Raw genomic sequence first — 16,270 nt, 5'->3', positions numbered from 1 at the left:
TGAAAGGCAATATGATGTGGCTACAAGGGGTGCCTCAAATCATTGGTATACCTTGTGTTTAGTTCGACATGGATTTTTTTTTATTTTTTTATGCAATGCAATGTGATGATCATATGTAAGAGAATAAATGCTCATTTTTATTAAAAGGGGAAAAGAAAGAATCTACAAAATTAATCTAAGGGAGAAGAAAGGCGCCTATGCTAGACTTATTGGGGAAAGGATAAATAAAGGAAAAGAAAAAAGATGTCATGAAATCTCGTCGTTTCAAGCTCGCCTTTATGTCTTGTATTGTTTGCTTTATCATCACTCGCCCTTCTTGTTAACTGGAGGTATGGGAAGCTTGTTATTATCAATCAAATGTTGGATAGCCTCCTTCAGCTTCCAACAGCTCTCAGTAGCATGACCCCTACCTTGATGGTGCTTGCAGCGCACATTTGGATTCCAACTAGGAACTCTCTTCTCAAGTGGGGGATCTTAAAGAGGTCTAATAGGAGTAATGATTCCTTTGGCATGGAGTCGATCGAAAACATCATCGTAGCTAATTCAAATAGAGGTAAAATCCCTTTTTTGTTTCTTTCTAAATCCTAAGATCTCATTAAGGTCGAAAGTACCAACACTGTTGCTAGAGTAAGTGTTTTCAGAAGGAGAAGGATAGTCGTTCTTCTTCCCTTTACAGCCACTGTTACTATCGTTACTAATCTTGGCCTTCTTGTCGCGCGGAGGAACATGAAGGAGATTTGAATCAATGAAGTCTTGAACACGATCCTTAAGGGCGAGAAATTTTTCAGTATTGTGACTGCGACCTCTATGGTATCGACAATAGGAATTTGGATCCCAATTGGGAAAACGTTTTTCAGATGGAGGGTCTTGACTGGGACTAATGGAGTCAATATGACCTTGATCGTGAAGACAGACAAAAGCTTCATTGTAAGTAATTCCTATTGGTGTGTATTCTTCAATGGCCCGTTTTGCCCTTGGCTTAGGAGCATCAATTTCTTCATTAAACCCTTGGCGAGAATTTTGTTCGATGACCATCACCCGATTTGCTAATCCTTCTACCACGTTCAAGAGCATGGCAACGACATCTTGCAGTTTTCAAACGTCCTCTTTCAGATTTGACGAGTCTTCCTTTGTATTATCTAAGAAAAGACTTTCATCCTCCTCAATCATGGCCACTTCATCGAGAGAGGTTATATAAGCTGTCTCGATCATGGGTTCTCCTACAGGTGTGATAAGAAGTGATGGATCGAAGGATGTTTGATCTTCTTCGATGGCTAGAATTTCGGAAGTTTCATTGTTGTCGATCAGATCTTGAACAACTTCTTTGAGTTTCCAACACTCCTCAGTGTTGTGACCCTTTCCTTGGTGATATTTGCAGTGCTTATTAGGATCCCACTTGGGTGACCTGGCTTCTGGAACTGGATCTTTGATGGGCCCTGTGGGCATGACTAGCCCTTTAAGGTGTAGCTTCTCGAAAGCTGTTTCATAACTCATACCAAGTGGAGTGAACACCCTTTTTGACCTTTGGATTTGTGATTTAGAGGCGTTCGTAGCATGTACTCCATTAACGAGAGAGGAAAAAGAAGGATGGTCGTTCTTCTTTCCTCTCGCACTATTATCTTTCAGAAGGTCATCTTCAATGTCAATGCCTATGTTATAGACAACCTTGAAAGTATTCAAGTTGTGTTGGTATTTTAAGTGCTTTGAATACTTCCCTTGGAGATTCTTGGTAAACATCCTCACAGATTCTTTTTGAGTGGGAGTTTTGACCATATTAGCAGAAGTTTCCCTCCATTTATTAAAGAAAGAAGTAAACCCTTCGTTTTCTTTTTGTTTTAACATCTCAAGTTGTATGTGGTCTGTTTCGTCTTGGATGTTGCACTTATATCTATCTATGAAAGCATTTGTTATTGACTCCCAAGAAGAGGTTTTCTCTTTCTCGAGAGAAAAGAACCATTGCTGGCAAACGGTCTCAAGAAATAGTGAGAACATGAGGGGAAAACCTTCTTATCGATACCCTTAATGTTCATTACAGTTTCGAAAGCTCTTAAATGGAAGTAAGGGTTATGTTTTGCCTTGAATTTAGGGATGTCAGTGGCGTTGAACTTATGCGGAAGTTCCTTCTCCAGCGAGACCCCTTGTGAACTCATGCCCTGAAATTTATAGTCACTAGATAGCTTTCTCAAACTTTCTTGCATGAGGGTCATTTGTTGTTGCTTCACAGGGTCATCAATTTTGAGGGTTAAAGCCTTTAACACCTCAGTCACGTCATTCAATTGATTCCTAAGTTCATTGACCTCTTCTTGACTTGCCATTATCTTTTTAGCCTTCCTCTTTTGACGAATCGGTTTATCAAAAAGCGAGACTTGAACAAAGGTGTTATCCTTGATTAATCGCCCTTCTCTCCTCGACCAAGTACTTTGGAAAAGGAATTTGGGGATATTCATTGTTAATTATTTGACTCAAACTTTATTCAACATGCAATGGATGGAGGAAATGAAGAAAGATTGGAATAGAATGTGAAGGAAAATGATGTAGATGGAGGGATATGAAGAATTAGGAATAGAATGTACCCCCAACTCAAATGACGGAAAAAACCAACTCATGCATGAACCTAAGACATGATCATGGTGACATATACTCGAAGTGTGTACTAAGACTAGTGAGTGTAGGGGACATGTTAAGACTCTTGTCATGACCATGTGGTTAGACTATGTGACTAGACTCAATTAATAACTCGACAAAGTACGATTGACAGTAAAAATTAACCGAATTATTTAGCAAACTAGTTAATTAGACACTAGGTGATGACTCAATCAATAATCCAAACTGTCGTCAAAACGACAAGACTGGCGTCGCACTGTATAGTGTAGCGCCAGACGACAGAGCTGTCGCCAGGCACCACACTCCACAGAGTGGCGCTACAGCTCATATTTTGGCGCCAATGCTGGAGCTTCAATTTGAGACTGTTCTCGGTGTTATTAATTAACAGGGGTATGCCTAAAGTCATACTAGTCAACTCTGATTAAAATATTAGACTTTATTTACTCAAATTAATTAATCAATTAATTAATTAGGCAAATTCTTTAAGTCATTAATTTATTTAATCTCAACACAAGTCAAACAAACGGTTAAGAAAACAAATATATGCACAAAAAATAATGCACAATTAGTTAAGTAGGCACAATATGATGCAATGAGTTTGCAACCTAACCATGGCTCTAGTTCTCTAAAGTTCGGGATATGGTTTAGTCAATAGAGGGTCCATGGTTAATTGTCCGCATGCACCGCGCGGAAGCCTAACCGTGAAGGGTTGGCGCGAGTGGATGGGACACCGCGAGTTTTATAAAAACTCGCTTCCATGGTTTGGTGAATTCAACATTCTCGGATGTACCCTTTGTTGCTCAGAGCGTTCAATCAGGTAGATGGAGCATGAATTCCCAGAGGGTTATGTCCATATGTAGAACACATATGGGTTTCAGAAAAGTGAGAAAAACTCAATCAGGAAGTAGGATTGAGCAAACAACTCGAAAAACTGGTCGAAATTAGAACGCATATTTCTGGCTCGGTATTGGAAGAATTTGGCGCCAGCGATTGGAGATTGGCGCCAGGTTTTAGCTGTAGCGCCTGGCGACAAGCCAGTCGTCTGGCGCTACAGTTAAATGTCTGGCGCCAATACTATGGTCGCTGACGCTAATTCCTACATGCCTCAGCAGCTTTCTGTGCTCGATAAAATTTTCCAGTTTCGCGCAGTGTTATTTCGGTCCTAGTTGTGAAAGATATTCCCAAATTTGCTACGTGTAAAATCCTATGTTTTAACTCATTACAGATGGTCTTTCCAATGATATCTTTTTTATGCATATGACAATATTGTTAATCGAAATTACGCACATGAAATACTTAGAACGTTTCGAGTCTCATCCACTCATTCTAAATCATTGCCGAAACAAATTGAGGAATTAAAATAGAAATCCTCCCCAGCGGAGTCGCCAAAAACTGTAGGGAATATTTCAAGCATTAATCCCCTAGCTTGAATCCCACTGTGATCATACACTAAAGTACGGTGGAGTCCAAAGGGAAAGAAGATAGAGCAAAAGAGTCGCCAACAAGTTTTAGGAACTTGTAAACCGTTCATGTGGTGAAGGTTACACCCCTTAACGATCCAAGAGATCGTCAACTCCATAAGGTCTTGAACCAAATAGGGTTCGGGGATGAAGGTACAAATCCAACCTAAAAGAGGTTGAACCAGCCCTAATAATAGGCCTCTACTTTATTCAAATCGTATTCATGTGCGCTTTCTGACTAACATACAATCAATAAGATTAACCCTAAACCTATTTATCTATGTTGGTTGAATATTAATGCACAAATAAAATTATTATTGGCGATCACTTGAATTATAATCAAATTAACCCTAAACAAGATTATTAATTATCTTATTAAGCGTGATTACAAGTACAAATTCCCTTTAAACATGCATAAAAGGTGTGATCAAGCAATAACAATAAAAATAATCAAGCAACATAATAATCATCACAAATTATAATTAAAATAATCATCATATAATAATCATAATAATAATAACCATGTTAAAGCATAATAATAGCAAGATCCTAGTCATGATACTAACAAGATTAATAACAAACCCTAACATGTCACTAAGCAATAAAAATCATAGCTTTAACCCTAACATGATACTAACAATCATAAATATTAGGAAGAACATATAAGGCATCATACTTTTAATCATACTTAATATTAAAGTTACCCTAGACATGATACTAGGAATATCATAATAACATCATAAACATGAACTCTATATCGTAATATCAATTAAACCATTAAAGTACTTACTTGGATGCCTCGTACCTCTTTCTAATAACAAAATACACACATTAGTAACTTCAAGGAAAATAATAATCAAAACAATTAAATTAAATAATTGAAAGAGAGATTTGGGACCAAACCCTCAGAAATTAAACCTTTCACGTCTAGGGCGAAGGCAACTTCGAATATGGCTAGGTGTATCTAGATCTAATGAATGCGGAATTTTGGATTTAAGAAAAGCTAGTTTAGAAAAGAGAGAGAAAGATTAATCAATAAAACCTTGATGAGAGTTGGTGAAAATAGAGAGAATCGGTGATTGTAAGTGAAAACTAATGATTGTTGACGAATGAAACAGAGTTTTTACGACGTTATTTATAAAGAAAATCAGCCAAAAAGATAAAATATCAAAACAGAGTCCTGGCGCGCATAAAACGACGTTGGCGCCAACGCTGGCTATTGGCGCCAGACGCCAACATTAGCGCCAGGCGCCAATGCTAGAGCCAGGCGCCAAGCGTAGCGCCAGGCGCTACAGCTAGCGTTTAACGCTGATTCAAAAATTCACACGTTTTCTTAAAATCAGATAAAAATTGTCGTACAGGAGGATAAAATCGTATTTTTCCTCAAAAATTCTCTTTGATTCTAATTAAAACTATGAAAAGTCAACAAAAGTCAAGTTATCAATGCTAATTGAATTAGGAATAAAAAGAACCTTCTAGAAGAATCTAGAAGACTAAAACCATTCCTAATTGCATTAGGAATTATGAATCTATATTAGGCCCTCCTCTAGATCATTGGGCCGCATATGAGGCTCAAACCGGGCCCAATTCAGTAAATTGGCCATAACTTCCTCAATATTCATCGGAATTGGGCTTATAATATATCGTTGGAAAGCTCTAGTCAAGCCCCATCCAACTACACTACTATTGGACCCATATAATTACCCAACCAAACTAGATAGGCTGTTTTCTTAAAATAAGTTTTCAAAAACAGAGAGAAGAAAAAAGAAATTAAAACTATCCGCAACACTAAACTTTCCACACTTTCACTTCATTCGATTATGATTTGACGTGAAAGGTACTCATCATCGGGTTTGATTTTGGGGAGACACAAATGGGTGTCTACAGGGATGCACTAAGGTCAATGTGTTGGGGTTTGGTGAGTCCGACTCACCGCGGAAACAAACCCAAAAACAAGACCGCATTTGCAATAAATAAAACCATAAACATAATTAAATTAATCACAAGATTAAGATAAGCTAATTACCTTTGACGCGTGCTTCGCTCCAAAATGAGCTCTTATTTGAAAGCTTCAAGTCCCGCTCACACGGAGACCTCCAACGAAGTCCACCCGCACCAACAAAACCGACTAGATCCAATGTCTTGGGGTTAGCAAGACCCGACCAATAAAACCCGAGTAATTATATTGAGTTCAAAGGTTTTCACTAATTGTGATGCCTTTTTCAACTCTTACTCAAGCATCATTCCCAATGCCCATACTTGGGTATTTGTATGAAATGATGGGAGTATCATTTACTCTCCCATCAATGTGGGATAGTATGATTTTTCCATTTTATTTTAAAGCTAAAATAAAATTAATAATCAAGCTAGTAATAAATCAACAAGTGGCAAGCTCATGTGAGTGGTTAGGTGAGGACCACTTGGAGAAGGGGGGGGACCAAACTTGCTCCCCACTCCCTCTCCCACAACCGGCCACCTCACTCCACACACACTCAAGGACCACTAGCCACATGGCACCCACCCTTGGGCACCAAGGCAACCAAGGTGGGCTGCCATGTGCTGCTGTCCGTGGCAGCCACGCCCAGCAGGCCCAGCACTCGCATGCGGGCTGCCAAGCGCTGCTGGCCAGCAAGCCTAGCATGCTTGTGCGGGCTGCTGCTGGCCTTGTGCCTTGGCAAGCGCTGCTAGGCAGCAAGCAATGGCCTAGCCATGCTGCTGCTAGCTGTGGCGAGCTGGCGCGCCTAGCGTGCTAGCTGCTGCAGCTTGTTGCGGCATGGCTTGCTAGCCATTGCGCGCACAAGGCTGTTCCTAGCATGCTAGCATTCACTAGGCAGCGCCTAGCCTTGCGATGATAGCATGGGTGCGCTAGCACGCACCAGCCAGCCTAGGCTCGGCTTGGTGCGCATGCTAGCCACCATACTAGGCCATACGCCCTTAGCACTCGGTTTGCTTGGGCATTCCGATGCTAGGGGTATTTTGTTCTTTTGTTGATTTATTACTATTTCTCGTCTCGTCTTTCACTATTTTTCGACTCGACTTCCGATGCTCGGTTTCGACGCTCTTAGCTCGAATTTCCGACGTCTAAATAAATATTACTCGGTCGACTCGTTAATTCCTTCCGAATTAATTCGTCGGTTCGGTTTGTTGAATGCTTGGGTGTGACCCGAAGGGTTCAGTCAAGACTAAGCTGTAATATTAATTATTCATTAATATTACTGATCAGAAGCGGCCTCCACCCAGGCATTCCGATCACTTGACCTCATTGAATATATTATGTTTCTAGTAATTCTGAACCCACTAACGGAATAGTACACTTGTTCGAAGGACACCATTCCTTTTAATCTCCCACTTGTCCTTCCGGACAAGTGCGCATTTTGTGTACAACCTTTTTCCTATGTCGCTTAATGTCTCTTCATGAACTATAAGGTAAGATTTATTTTGTCTTCCTTATTACGTCCAGAAGTGTTTCCCGATTCCGAGTCCGACTGTCAATAAACAGATGATTTCTAAAATCCATCCGAGCACGGCCATGCATTTTACAGTCTCGCTCTACGAGAGGCCTTGTATACAACAAAGACATCTTCCCTATTTTAGTAGGGGGACATTCCCAGTCTTGTAATGTAGCTCCTCTTACTGAGAGGACCTAGTCGCCTAAGTGTTGCCGTTATAATCCCCTATTACGACAGACGTTTGACAACATCAAAGCAAACTAGTACTCAAACAAGAGAACTCATAATACTCATGGTCGAGGAAATAGGTTCCGATAGCCATAATGAGAAGTATACTTATGAATTTTTTTTTTTAATTTCTTAAATTATTCTCATAGGTCGATCCAGTATGGTTCTAAACCAATACCTGTGCAAATGATTTATGAAAATCATGTCCTTGTAGCACATGAAACGGTGCTATAAATCAAACTACACACTAATCTCAATCGGTCATTAATCGTCCATCGTTTAAATGACCTTGATTAGGGATAATTTTCGATTATAATATTCAATGTTCACTTAATAGGTGTTTCCTTACCAAGACTGGTCTTGATACGCTATTTTGAATATTCTCAGAATCGAATGGACTCATTATTTAATCCTAAACCACAATTAAATAGCATAACGGAGTAATAAAATATTGCATGAAATTTTATATTACTCCAAAACTTGAATGGTTTTCCTTAGCGTATTACATTAATTTTTCTCAAAATTAACTAAAACACTAAACAAGGAAATCAAAGCCAGTCTCCTACATGCTTGATTCCCATTGCCTCAACGTGCTTGTTGTGCTTCACTTGAGGCAAAGGTTTAGTAAGTGGATCGGCTACATTGTCATCCGTTCCAACTTTGCAAATTCTGATTTCACCCTCTGATTTCCATTCTCGAATCATGTGAAATCGCCGCTTGACATGTTTGACCTTCTAATGTTCCCTGGGCTCTCTGCCTGAGCAATAGCTCCATTGTTGTCACAATAGAGGGCTATTGGACCCTTTATAGAGGGTACAACATCAAGTTCACCAACGAACTTACGAATCCAAACAGCCTCCTTAGCTGCTTCAGCAGCTGCTAAGTATTCGGCTTCAGTTGTAGAATCTGCAGTTGTACTCTGCTTTGTGCTCTTCTAACTAAACGCCCCTCCATTTAGACAGAACACATATCCAGATTGCGATTTGAAATCGTCTCTGTCTGTCTGGAAGCTTGCGTCGGTATAACCTTCCACAACTAAATCCTCTGCACCACCATACACCAAGAATTTATCCTTTTTCCTTTTCAGGTACTTTAGGATATTTTTGACCGCAGTCCAATGCGCCTCTCCTGGGTCTGATTGGTAACGGCTCGTAGCACTCAAGGCATACGATACATCTGGCCTAGTACATATCATGACATACATGATCGATCCAATAAGCGAAGCATATGGAACCTGATTCATTCTTACCCGCTCATCAGGTGTCTGTGGACACTGCTTCTTGCTTAGGGTTATGCCATGTGACATTGGCAGGTGACCTCTCTTGGCCTCCTCCATGCGAAATCGAGCAAGTACCTTATCAATATAAGTACTCTAACTCAATCCAATCATCCTTTTTGATCTATCCCTATAGATCTTGATGCCTAGTATGTACTGAGCCTCTCCCAAGTCGTTCATTGAGAAGCACTTTCCAAGCCAGGCCTTTACAGACTCTAACAACGGAATGCTATTTCCAATGAGCAATATGTCATCGACATATAAGACTAGGAAGGCGATGTCACTCCCACTGACCTTCTTGTAAACACAAGATTCATCTAGATTCTTGATAAAACTAAACTTACTGATGGCTTCATCGAATCGCAGATTCCAACTTCTGCTTGCTTGCTTTAATCCATAAATGGACTTCTTAAGCTTACAAACTTTCCTAGTATTATTTTGGTCGACAAAACCTTCAGGCTGTGTCATATACACAGTTTCTTCCAAATAACCATTAAAGAAGGCGGTTTTGACGTCTATCTGCCATATTTCATAATTGTAATATGCAGCAATCGCTAGGAGGATCCGAACGGATTTAAGCATTGCGACTGGTGAAAAGGTTTCATCGTAATCAATACCATGAACTTGTCTCTAGCCTTTTGCCACCAATCTAGCTTTGTAAATGAATACATTTCCATATTTGTCGGTTTTCAACTTGAAAATCCACTTACATCCGATAGGTGTATAACCTTCGGGTAAGTCAACCAAGTTCCAGACTTAATTTTCAAACATGGAATCCATTTCAGATCTCATGGCCTCTTGCCATTTAGCAGAGTCGGTGCTTGCCATCGCTTGCTTGTAGGTTGCCGGTTCATCTCCATCCATAATCAGGATGTCCTGATTCTCGGTTAATACTAAACCAAGATATCTATCAGGTTGAGATCTCGGCCTCTGAGACCTACGTAGGGTAATGGATTGAGCATTTGCATTGTCAGTTCGACTTTGCACATTTTGATCATTTTGACCTGCGTCAACAGATGATGTTTGAGCACTTTGACTGTCATTATGATTTTGTTCCTCATCCTCACGAACTTCGTCGAGTTCAATTTTCCTCCCACTTGTCATTTTGGAAAGGTGCTCCTTCTCCAAAAAGACACCATCGCGAGCAACAAACACTTTGTTCTATGATTTATTGTAGGAGTAATACCCTTTGGTTTCTTTTGGGTAGCCCACAAAGTAAACCTTGTTATATTTGGGATGAAGTTTGTCAGAAATCAATTTCATGACATATGCTTCGCATCCCCATATCTTTAGAAAAGATAACCTAGGAGGTTTCTTTGTCCATAATTCATATGGAGTCTTTTCTACAGCTTTTGATGGAGCACGGTTCAATGTTAGTGCCGCAGTTAGAAGTGCGTGTCCCCAGAAAGAGATAGGAAGATCACTAAGACCCATTGTTGATCGTACCATGTCTAACAAGGTTCGATTTCTCCTTTTAGATACTCCGTTCCATTGTGGAGTTCCTGGAGGTGTCAATTCTGAAAGTATACCCTTTTCTTTCAGATGGTCATCGAATTCTTGGCTCAAGTATTCACCACCTCGATCCGATCGAAGGGCTTTGATTTTATTGCCAAGCTGATTTTCAACTTCACTCTGAAATTCTTTGAACTTTTCAAATGATTCAGATTTATGCGACATGAGGTAGACATAGCCATATCTACTATAGTCGTCTGTGAAAGTGATGAAATATCGATGTCCATTTCTTGTGGTTGAGCTCATTGGTCCACATATATCGGTATGTATAAGACCCAATAAGTCACTTGCCCTTTCTCCCAACTTGGAGAATGGCTGTTTAATCATCTTGCCTAATAGACATCCCTCGCAATTCTCAAACGATTCTAAATCGAAAGAGTCAAGAACACCTTCTTGTAGAAGTTACTTGATGAGTTTGATGTTGATGTGGCCAAGACGACAATGCCACAAGTAAGTATGATTTGACTCTATGGTCTTAGCTCTTTTGGTATCATTATTCACATTATAAACTTGTTTGTCTAAAGAAAGCACATAAAGGCCATTTTCAGAATGTGCAATACCATATAAAACATTATCGAGATAAAAAGAACATTCTTTGTCCTTTACTCGAAATTCAAAACCTTTGGCGTCCAACGCCGAAATTGAAATAATGTTTTTTGTAATGTCAGGAACATAATAAACATTATCGAGTTCCAAAACTAGCCCGGTGGGCAAAGACAAACTGAGAGTTCCTACAGATACGACACCAATCTGGCTCCATTGCCGACCCGGAGTTTAATCTCTCCCTTCTCTAGCCTTCTAACGTTCCTTAGTCCCTGAGAATTGGAACAAAGGTGTGAGCCACATCCGGTATCTAATACCCATGATGTTAAGCTAGTGAAGTTAAAGTCTATAACGAATATACCTGATTCAGAAGCAACGGTTCCGTTCTTCTTATCTTCCTTGAACTTGAGGCAATCTCTCTTCCAATGTCCCTTCTTCTTACAGTAGAAACATTCGGAATCAGATTTAGAAGACGCTACCTTCTTATCCTTGGTAGCTTTAGACTTAGGCGGAAAAGTTTTTTTCTTACCTTTCCCCTTAAAGCCTTTCTTCTTCTTGCCCGAAAATTTGAACGGCTTGCCCTTTTTAATCATGAGCATATCATGCTTTCCCTCATCCTTGAGCGTTTGCTCAGCTTGCTGCAACATACCATGAAGCTCGGTGAGGGTTTTCTCCATGCTGTGCATATTATAGTTCATCTTGAACTGATCATAGCCTTTATGCAGCGAGTGGAGAATGATGTCAATTTCCATCTCGGTTGAATACCCCGCATCAAGCCTTCCCATGTTTTCAAACAATCCAATCATTTTGAGTACATGTGGGCTGACTAGCTCTCCTTTCTTGAGCTTGCTCTCAAGGATCTGCCTGTGGGTTTCAAACCTTTCAGTTCGGGCCTACTCTTGGAACATATTCTGCAATTCAGAAATGATCTCAAAAGCCGTCTCTTTTTCAAAGAAAGTCTTTTGAAGCTCAGGAGACATTGTGGCCAACATGATGCATTTGACATCTCGATTGGCACTTTGCCATCGATTTAGGGCAGCTTGAGTCACCTCCTCATTGGGAGCTTCGGGCATTTCCTCATCAAGGACATATTCCTTTTGCTCTTGCATGAGAACAATTCGCAAGTTCCTTTGCCGATCAAGAAAATTTGGCCCACTCAGCTTCTCCTTGTCGAGAATTGAGCGTAACGAGAATTGGTTGTTTGAGTTATTTGAAGACATGATTCTACAATTGAAAGAATTTGAAATGAAAACCATTCATTATACTTAAATAAGATTGAATTCATGCATTTTAATCAAACTTATTTAAAACTTCTTATTCACACATTAAAGATTGTCCCCATTTTAGGTGAGAATAAGTCGATTCCAAGATCCAAAGAAACAAAGAGTGGTTAAGCATGCTTTGGCTTGTCTTAACACTCAATCTCCTAAGGTAAGCAACGCTTTTCTAATGGCTCCAAGCCGCTCTTGGTTGAATAAATCGTCGCATCCAATGCTCTCTAAACAATTTATTCACTTTGCCACGACATGTTAGGACTCCATCACTCATATCGTTGAGTATAACCAAAACCACCTTGCATACCCGGTATGCCTTACGTTCCTTGGAGAAGTAGTGATGCCTCGCTTTGGCGTAGCCCACCACTACCCTCGTTCGGTTGGTAAGTGTGTTTTGGAATGGCAAGTTTTACTCAATATTTTAGGGACCTAGGGTTTCTATGTTTGTTGATTTAAGTGAACTTAATTAATCATCTCAACATTCGAAATCCTAAAAATGCATCTAACATATAATTCATATATATATAAACATAAATATATATCGAAAACATAAATAGAGATGCATTTGGCAACTAGCATGACCCCTTGAGGTCTTCAAGTCTTCAAAAGGTCTTCATTTGCAACTTCATGGCTTTGTCTTCTAAGAACCCCGTCTTCAAGACTTGACCAAAATATTACAATTGCTAGTATCTACGATTAGGACTAATCTAAATATTAAGGTACAAAAATACTCAACAGTTCGCAGACCATATTTAGATTTACAAAAATACATCACGGATCACAGTTCGTATTTTCTATCCTAATCGGGCCCCACTAGTTGTCATTTTATAAAACCTGTGAGAGAATTTATATTCCATTCATCTATTCACTATCTGTGAATGGCCCATGCATTTTACTACGATAAACAAGTAACAATGCATAAAACGCGCGAGAACTAGTAACTAATCTAGGTGGTTAATCCAATTAACACGCCTAATTAAACTAGTCAAAGTTGTTTTAACCGGTTATGGTAATAACAAAGAGACGCTCCCACTAAATTCCGCATCCAACTTAACTAATCCAATTAATCAATTCGGTGAACCCAAATATTTGCAAAAATTAATTTTGCAAATGTCGCTCAAAACCCAAGGCTTAGCCTTTAAAAATTGTAATTAAATAAACAAAATAATTAAAATAATTAAAACGACAATTTAAGCAAAATTACGAATTCCAAAATGTCTAAGTGCCTAGCACTAAGACTTGGAGTCCAAAAAAATACCCTTATTTACATATTAAGCAACGCTAAAATTAACTTTAAAATAGCATCGCCTTAATAACCCCGGGTTATTGTGCCAATTATGGGATTGTACGTACCGTACAACAAGCATGTAGTATGCCCATGCGCACCCCCGCAACACCAAGCATGCATGTGGGCTGCTTGTGCTCGCATGCGCTACGCCCAGCCCAGCCAAGCGTAGCAGCACGCACAACATTATGTTGCTGCTGCGCCATGCTGCTGCTTGCTGCTGGCAGCGAGCAGCAGCCCACGTCCTTCCTCGCACACACACACGCACAGCACCAAGCACCTAAGAACGAAGTGCCCAGCAGCCTCGGCAGCCACATATGGGTTGCGTGAGCAGCCCAGCTGGCCGAGAGCTAGCTCGGGGCTCTTAGGCCTCGTGTTGCGTGCTAATGCTTCGAAAATTATCGATTTTGTGTGTGACATTATAAATTAATTCTAAATTAATTTTAGAATCAATTTTGAGGAAAAATGAAAAATAACAAGTCCAACTTAAATAATTCATCCAAATGCAATTAACCAAATTTATTTCCAAGAACCATTTTTTAATAAAATTGGTTTGACTTGGTGTAATAAAATAAATTAGGGCAATTCTCACTATTAATTTAATCACTTTAAATTAATCTTGAGATTTTGACAAAATAAAAGGGAGTTGGAAAAATGAACATAAGTTCAATAAAGACTCCAACTTTAATACTTGTGAATCCATGAAAAAATTATATCTTCCAATATGAAGATAAACCAATTTCAATCACAAGTTTTAAACTTTATGATTCCAATCAACTAAAAAATGATTAAATCAACAAAGTTTAACCAAAATTCATGGAATTTAGTAACTCAAAGTTTCAATCACTTATCATAAATAAAGATTGAATCTTTAGTACTTGGAAGCAACAAACAACAACTATTTCACACTTAAAGCAATTAATTTGCAATTATGTGAAAAAATAAAACCAAACTCTCAAGCACCAATTACTACCAAGTAATCATGCTTAAAGTGGTCTAAAATTGCATATAAATAAAGGAAAGAACCAAATTCATAACCACCATAAATATGCAATCAATTTTCAAGGTTATAAACACTTAAAATTTTTCGTCAAAACAAAAAATCCCTCGAAAAATGTATTTCTGGTCGTTTTTTGGCTAAAAACAGAGTCTTTAAAGAGTAAAACCATTTCCAGAACGCCTTTTCCACCCAAAATTCACTATTTTTGGGTCAAAATCTGGGTTCGGGAGCTGAAGACAGCTCTAATACGAGGTAAAAATTGGAAAAACGAGTTACTAATCTAATTAGCAACTTAAAACCAGAAAAATTAAGCCATAAAACACCTTGAAAATATTATGATTTTAAAAATAAACGAGCGAGGCTCCGATACCGCTGTTGGGGTTTGGTGAGTCCGACTCACCGCGGAAACAAACCCAAAAACAAGACCGCACTCGCAATAAATAAAACCATAAACATAATTAAATTAATCACAAGATTAAGATAAGCTAATTAACTTTGACGCGTGCTTCGCTCCAAAATGAGCTCTTACTTGAAAGCTTCAAGTCCCGCTCACACGGAGACCTCCAACGAAGTCCACCCGCACCAACAAACCGACTAGGTCCAATGTCTTGGGGTTAGAAAGATCCGACCAATAAAACCCGAGTAATTATATTGAGTTCAAAGGTTTTCACTAATTGTGATGCCTTTTTCAACTCTTACTCAAGCATCATTCCCAATGCCCATACTTGGGTATTTATAGGAAATGATGGGAGTATCATTTACTCTCCCATCAATGTGGGACAGTATGATTTTTCCATTTTATTTTAAAGCTAAAATAAAATTAATAATCAAGCTAGTAATAAATCAACAAGTGTCAAGCTCATGTGAGTGGTTAGGTGAGGACCACTTGGAGAAGGGGGGGACCAAACTTGCTCCCCACTCCCTCTCCCATAACCGGCCACCTCACTCCACACACACTCAAGGACCACTAGCCACATGGCACCCACCCTTGGGCACCAAGGCAGCCAAGGTGGGCTGCCATGTGCTGCTGTCCGTGGCAGCCACGCCCAGCAAGCCCAGCAGGCCCAGCACTCGCATGCGGGCTGCCAGGCGCTGCTGGCCAGCAAGCCTAGCATGCTTGTGCGGGCTGCTGCTGGCCTTGTGCCTTGGCAAGCGCTGCTAGGCAGCAAGCAATGGCCTAGCCATGCTGCTGCTAGCTGTGGCGAGCTGGCGCGCCTAGCGTGCTAGCTGCTGCAGCTTGTTGCGGCATGGCTTGCTAGCCATTGCGCGCACAAGGCTGTGCCTAGCATGCTAACACGCACTAGGCATCGCCTAGCCTTGCGATGCTAGCATGGGTGCGCTAGCACGCACCAGCCAGCCTAGGCTCGGCTTGGTGCGCATGCTAGCCACCATGCTAGGCCATACGCCCTTAGCACTCAGTTTTCTTGGGCATTCTGATGCTAGGGGTATTTTGGTCTTTTGTTGATTTATTACTATTTCTCGTCTCGTCTTTCACTATTTTTCGACTCGACTTCCGACGCTCGGTTTCGACGCTCTAAGCTCGAATTTCCGACGTCTAAATAAATATTACTCGGTCGACTCATTAATTCCTTCCGAATTAATTCGTCGGTTCGGTTTGTTGAATGCTTGGGTGTGACCC

This window comes from Chenopodium quinoa, unplaced genomic scaffold, assembly GCF_001683475.1.
Source record: "Chenopodium quinoa cultivar QQ74 unplaced genomic scaffold, ASM168347v1, whole genome shotgun sequence".
Lineage (NCBI taxonomy): Eukaryota > Viridiplantae > Streptophyta > Magnoliopsida > Caryophyllales > Amaranthaceae > Chenopodium > Chenopodium quinoa.
This window is presented reverse-complemented; position numbering follows the sequence as displayed.